The 7,097-nt window shown below is 43.1% G+C and overlaps 1 protein-coding gene across 1 annotated transcript in view; it reads right to left on the bottom strand.

Annotated features, from left to right (window-relative positions):
- Positions 1 to 7,097, bottom strand: part of LOC137256533 (RISC-loading complex subunit tarbp2-like) — a 582,560-nt gene that overhangs the window by 322,832 nt on the left and 252,631 nt on the right. The gene's annotated exons all lie outside the window — the stretch shown is intronic.

Below are 7,097 nucleotides of genomic sequence, written 5' to 3'. Positions count from 1 at the left end.
TGCACAATACATGACTTGTTGTTTATGGTGATGGTGGCATCATGTCATTTCATACCATTTATCACATCACATCACATCATATATCACACCACATCATATCATGTCACATATCACACCACATCATATCATTTTATATCATCACACCACATCATATCATATCATATCACACCACATCATACCATATCTCAAATAGCATTATAAGTACATACTTTCTAAACATTATTATTTATTTCATAGAGACAATGACTGGTAGATAAAGTACTCATTAGAAAGAAATTTCAGCCTCTCAGGATAAGCATAATAATATGTTGGGACATTTGTTTTTCTTAACTCCCAACAGAATAAGCAAATTAAGAGAATGAATATCCATCTTCTGCACAATTAAGATCACAAAATGTGCAAATTCTATTTTCAATATTTTATATGTTCCCGTTACTATGGCCGAGTCATGTGAGGGACACCTAAACCAATTAAATGCCTTTCGAAATTTCTTGATGTTTAGTGAAAATCATAAGTGTAAAGACACTGTTCACAACGCTTGTACATCACCATGTGATACATTGGTCATTATATGAAGCACTTCATGGCTTCATGCCTGTCACAAAATAAGGACTGAAACATTATAAGAACAGCAATATGTGGAACTAGCTACCGAAAGATATCCCCATGGAGCAGATAGTCGCTATATAGCACGAATAGCTCTAAGTGCGGCGTCAAACAAAAACCATAACAAACAGACTATTATAATAATCAACCTCCAGTTGTTGGCGATCCATACCTTTTCACTTACACTTTGACACACGCCATGTTATAAGCGGTACCGAAATACCGTTTAGGGTAAAGCTTAACCCTCTAAAACCCTCCTACGTTTCTCTCTCATAGGAGAGCACGCACGTACTCCTATGCTCAATGCTGCACCGGTTAGACACAAAATAAAGACAAATTATCCAAAACTAATTTAAAAGTCATGATACTTTATTGAACATGCCAAGAGATGCTTACACAAACCGTAAGTATCAGTGAAGTTCTCCACACAGCCCCAAGGTGAGACAGTGCACGATTTCCGTTCCTCCTTGCAAAACAACATAAATAATACAAAACACAACACGAAAACCAAACAAAACAAATAAATAAACAAAACAAAATACGACCAGTAAAATTTTCACAATAGAAAACAATAAAAAAAACAAAAACGAACAAGTCATTATCATTGTCTGTTATCTTTTCGTCATACAAGGAACAATACCTACCACCCGTATAAAACAATGACTGAGACTAAAACAACACCAAATCATCAATGTATGTAACATACCCGTCTTAAACTGCACCATATTGTTCAGTCGTGTCACTAAACTGCAAAACAAGAACCAGGTCATAACACGGGCATATTATCGTTTAGTCGTGTCACTAAGCGGCAAAACAAGAACCAGGCCATAACACGTGTATCATAAGGTTCAGTCGTGTCACTAAACGGCAAAACAAGAACCAAGTCATAACACGGGCATCATATCGTTCAGTCGTGTCACTACACGGCAAAACAAGAACCAGGTCATAACACGGGCATCATATCGTTCAGTCGTGTCACTAAACGACAAAACAAGAACCAAGTCATAACACGGGCATCATATCGTTCAGTCGTGTCACTAAACGGCAAAACAAGAACCAGGTCATAACACGGGCATCATATCGTTCAGTCGTGTCACTAAACGGCAAAACAAGAACCAAGTCATAACACGGGCATCATATCGTTCAGTCGTGTCACTAAACTGCAAAACAAGAACCAGGTCACAACACGGGCATATTATCGTTCAGTCGTGTCACTAAACGGCAAAAACAAGAACCAGACCATAACACGGATATCATATCGTTCAGTCGTGTCACTAAACGGCAAAACAAGAACCAAGTCATAACACGTGTATCATAAGGTTCAGTCGTGTCACTAAACGGCAAAACAAGAACCAGGTCATAACACGGGCATCATATCGTTCAGTCGTGTCACTAAACGGCAAAACAAGAACCAGGTCATAACACGGGCATCATATCGTTCAGTCGTGTCACTAAACGGCAAAACAAGAACCAGGTCACAACACGGGCATCATATCGTTCAGTCGTGTCACTAAACGGCAAAACAAGAACCAGGTCATAACACGGGCATCATATCGTTCAGTCGTGTCACTAAACGGCAAAACAAGAACCAAGTCATATCACGGGCATCATATCGTTCAGTCGTGTCACTAAACTGCAAAACAAGAACCAGGTCACAACACGGGCATATTATCGTTCAGTCGTGTCACTAAACGGTAAAAACAAGAACCAGGTCATAACACGGGTATCATATCGTTCAGTCGTGTCACTAAACGGCAAAACAAGAACCAAGTCATAACACGGGCATCATATCGTTCAGTCGTGTCACTAAACGGCAAAACAAGAACCAGGTCATAACACGGGCATATCATCGTTCAGTCGTGTCACTAAACGGCAAAACAAGAACCAAGTCATAACACGGGCATCATATCGTTCAGTCGTGTTACTAAACGACAAAACAAGAACCAGGTCATAACACGGGCATCATGTCGTTCAGTCGTGTCACTAAACGGCAAAACAAGAACCAGGTCATAACATGGGCATCATGTCGTTCAGTCGTGTCACTAAACGGCAAAACAAGAACCAGGTCATAACACGGGCATCATATCGTTCAGTCGTGTCACTAAACGGCAAAACAAGAACCAGGTCATAAAACCGGTATCATATCGTTCAGTCGTGTCACTAAACGGCAAAACAAGAACCAGGTCATAACACGGGCATCATATCGTTCAGTCGTGTCACTAAACGGCAAAACAAGAACCAGGTCATAAAACCGGCATCATATCGTTCAGTCGTGTCACTAAACGGCAAAACAAGAACCAGGTCACAACACGGGCATCATATCGTTCAGTCGTGTCACTAAACGGCAAAACAAGAACCAGGTCACAACACGGGCATATTATCGTTCAGTCGTGTCACTAAACGGCAAAAACAAGAACCAGGCCATAACACGGGTATCATATCGTTCAGTCGTGTCACTAAACGGCAAAACAAGAACCAGGTCATAACACGGGCATCATATCGTTCAGTCGTGTCACTAAACGGTAAAACAAGAACCAGGTCACAACACGGGCATCATATCGTTCAGTTGTGTCACTAAACGGCAAAACAAGAACCAAGTCATAACACGGGCATCATATCGTTCAGTCGTGTTACTAAACGACAAAACAAGAACCAGGTCATAACACGGGCATCATGTCGTTCAGTCGTGTCACTAAACGGCAAAACAAGAACCAGGTCATAACATGGGCATCATGTCGTTCAGTCGTGTCACTAAACGGCAAAACAAGAACCAGGTCATAACACGGGCATCATCTCGTTCAGTCGTGTCACTAAACGGCAAAACAAGAACCAGGTCATAAAACCGGTATCATATCGTTCAGTCGTGTCACTAAACGACAAAACAAGAACCAGGTCATAACACGGGCATCATGTCGTTCAGTCGTGTCACTAAACGGCAAAACAAGAACCAGGTCACAACACGGGCATCATGTCGTTCAGTCGTGTCACTAAACGGCAAAACAAGAACCAAGTCATAACACCGGCATCATATCGTTCAGTCGTGTCACTAAACGGCAAAACAAGAACCAAGTCATAACACGTGTATCATAAGGTTCAGTCGTGTCACTAAACGGCAAAACAAGAACCAGGTCATAACACGGGCATCATATCGTTCAGTCGTGTCACTAAACGGCAAAACAAGAACCAGGTCATAACACGGGCATCATATCGTTCAGTCGTGTCACTAAACGGCAAAACAAGAACCAGGTCACAACACGGGCATCATATCGTTCAGTCGTGTCACTAAACGGCAAAACAAGAACCAGGTCATAACACGGGCATCATATCGTTCAGTCGTGTCACTAAACGGCAAAACAAGAACCAAGTCATATCACGGGCATCATATCGTTCAGTCGTGTCACTAAACTGCAAAACAAGAACCAGGTCACAACACGGGCATATTACCGTTCAGTCGTGTCACTAAACGGCAAAAACAAGAACCAGGTCATAACACGGGTATCATATCGTTCAGTCGTGTCACTAAACGGCAAAACAAGAACCAAGTCATAACACGGGCATCATATCGTTCAGTCGTGTCACTAAACGGCAAAACAAGAACCAGGTCATAACACGGGCATATCATCGTTCAGTCGTGTCACTAAACGGCAAAACAAGAACCAAGTCATAACACGGGTATCATATCGTTCAGTCGTGTCACTAAACGGCAAAACACGAACTAGGTCATAACACGGGCATCATATCGTTCAGTCGTGTCACTAAACGGCAACACAAGAACCAGGTCACAACACGGTCATCATATCGTTCAGTCGTGTCACTAAACTGCAAAACAAGAACCGGGTCACAACACGGGCATATTATCGTTCAGTCGTGTCACTAAACGGCAAAAACAAGAACCAGGCCATAACACGGGTATCATATCGTTCAGTCGTGTCACTAAACGGCAAAACAAGAACCAGGTCATAACACAGGCATCATATCGTTCAGTCGTGTCACTAAACGGCAAAACAAGAACCAGGTCACAACACGGGCATCATATCGTTCAGTCGTGTCACTAAACGGCAAAACAAGAACCAAGTCATAACACGGGCATCATATCGTTCAGTCGTGTTACTAAACGACAAAACAAGAACCAGGTCATAACACGGGCATCATGTCGTTCAGTCGTGTCACTAAACGGCAAAACAAGAACCAGGTCATAACATGGGCATCATGTCGTTCAGTCGTGTCACTAAACGGCAAAACAAGAACCAGGTCATAACACGGGCATATTATCGTTCAGTCGTGTCACTAAACGGCAAAACAAGAACCAGGTCATAAAACCGGTATCATATCGTTCAGTCGTGTCACTAAACGGCAAAACAAGAACCAGGTCATAACACGGGCATCATATCGTTCAGTCGTGTCACTAAACGGCAAAACAAGAACCAGGTCATAAAACCGGCATCATATCGTTCAGTCGTGTCACTAAACGGCAAAACAAGAACCAGGTCACAACACGGGCATCATATCGTTCAGTCGTGTCACTAAACGGCAAAACAAGAACCAGGTCACAACACGGGCATATTATCGTTCAGTCGTGTCACTAAACGGCAAAAACAAGAACCAGGCCATAACACGGGTATCATATCGTTCAGTCGTGTCACTAAACGGCAAAACAAGAACCAGGTCATAACACGGGCATCATATCGTTCAGTCGTGTCACTAAACGGCAAAACAAGAACCAGCTCACAACACGGGCATCATATCGTTCAGTCGTGTCACTAAACGGCAAAACAAGAACCAAGTCATAACACGGGCATCATATCGTTCAGTCGTGTTACTAAACGACAAAACAAGAACCAGGTCATAACACGGGCATCATGTCGTTCAGTCGTGTCACTAAACGGCAAAACAAGAACCAGGTCATAACATGGGCATCATGTCGTTCAGTCGTGTCACTAAACGGCAAAACAAGAACCAGGTCATAACACGGGCATCATATCGTTCAGTCGTGTCACTAAACGGCAAAACAAGAACCAGGTCATAAAACCGGTATCATATCGTTCAGTCGTGTCACTAAACGACAAAACAAGAACCAGGTCACAACACGGGCATCATATCGTTCAGTCGTGTCACTAAACGGCAAAACAAGAACCAGGTCACAACACGGGCATCATGTCGTTCAGTCGTGTCACTAAACGGCAAAACAAGAACCAAGTCATAACACGGGCATCATATCGTTCAGTCGTGTCACTAAACGGCAAAACAAGAACCAAGTCATAACACGTGTATCATAAGGTTCAGTCGTGTCACTAAACGGCAAAACAAGAACCGGGTCACAACACGGGCATATTATCGTTCAGTCGTGTCACTAAACGACAAAACAAGAACCAGGTCATAACACGGGCATCATGTCGTTCAGTCGTGTCACTAAACGGCAAAACAAGAACCAGGTCATAACATGGGCATCATGTCGTTCAGTCGTGTCACTAAACGGCAAAACAAGAACCAGGTCATAACACGGGCATATTATCGTTCAGTCGTGTCACTAAACGGCAAAACAAGAACCAGGTCATAAAACCGGTATCATATCGTTCAGTCGTGTCACTAAACGGCAAAACAAGAACCAGGTCATAACACGGGCATCATATCGTTCAGTCGTGTCACTAAACGGCAAAACAAGAACCAGGTCATAAAACCGGCATCATATCGTTCAGTCGTGTCACTAAACGGCAAAACAAGAACCAGGTCACAACACGGGCATCATATCGTTCAGTCGTGTCACTAAACGGCAAAACAAGAACCAGGTCACAACACGGGCATATTATCGTTCAGTCGTGTCACTAAACGGCAAAAACAAGAACCAGGCCATAACACGGGTATCATATCGTTCAGTCGTGTCACTAAACGGCAAAACAAGAACCAGGTCATAACACGGGCATCATATCGTTCAGTCGTGTCACTAAACGGCAAAACAAGAACCAGGTCACAACACGGGCATCATATCGTTCAGTCGTGTCACTAAACGGCAAAACAAGAACCAAGTCATAACACGGGCATCATATCGTTCAGTCGTGTTACTAAACGACAAAACAAGAACCAGGTCATAACACGGGCATCATGTCGTTCAGTCGTGTCACTAAACGGCAAAACAAGAACCAGGTCATAACATGGGCATCATGTCGTTCAGTCGTGTCACTAAACGGCAAAACAAGAACCAGGTCATAACACGGGCATCATATCGTTCAGTCGTGTCACTAAACGGCAAAACAAGAACCAGGTCATAAAACCGGTATCATATCGTTCAGTCGTGTCACTAAACGACAAAACAAGAACCAGGTCATAACACGGGCATCATATCGTTCAGTCGTGTCACTAAACGGCAAAACAAGAACCAGGTCACAACACGGGCATCATGTCGTTCAGTCGTGTCACTAAACGGCAAAACAAGAACCAAGTCATAACACGGGCATCAAATCGTTCAGTCGTGTCACTAAACGGCAAAACAAGAA

This window comes from Haliotis asinina, chromosome 11 (genome assembly GCF_037392515.1).
Source record: "Haliotis asinina isolate JCU_RB_2024 chromosome 11, JCU_Hal_asi_v2, whole genome shotgun sequence".
Classification (NCBI taxonomy): domain Eukaryota; kingdom Metazoa; phylum Mollusca; class Gastropoda; order Lepetellida; family Haliotidae; genus Haliotis; species Haliotis asinina.
The sequence above is the reverse complement of the archived record's forward strand: the minus strand, read 5'-3'. Positions and strand labels throughout refer to the sequence as shown.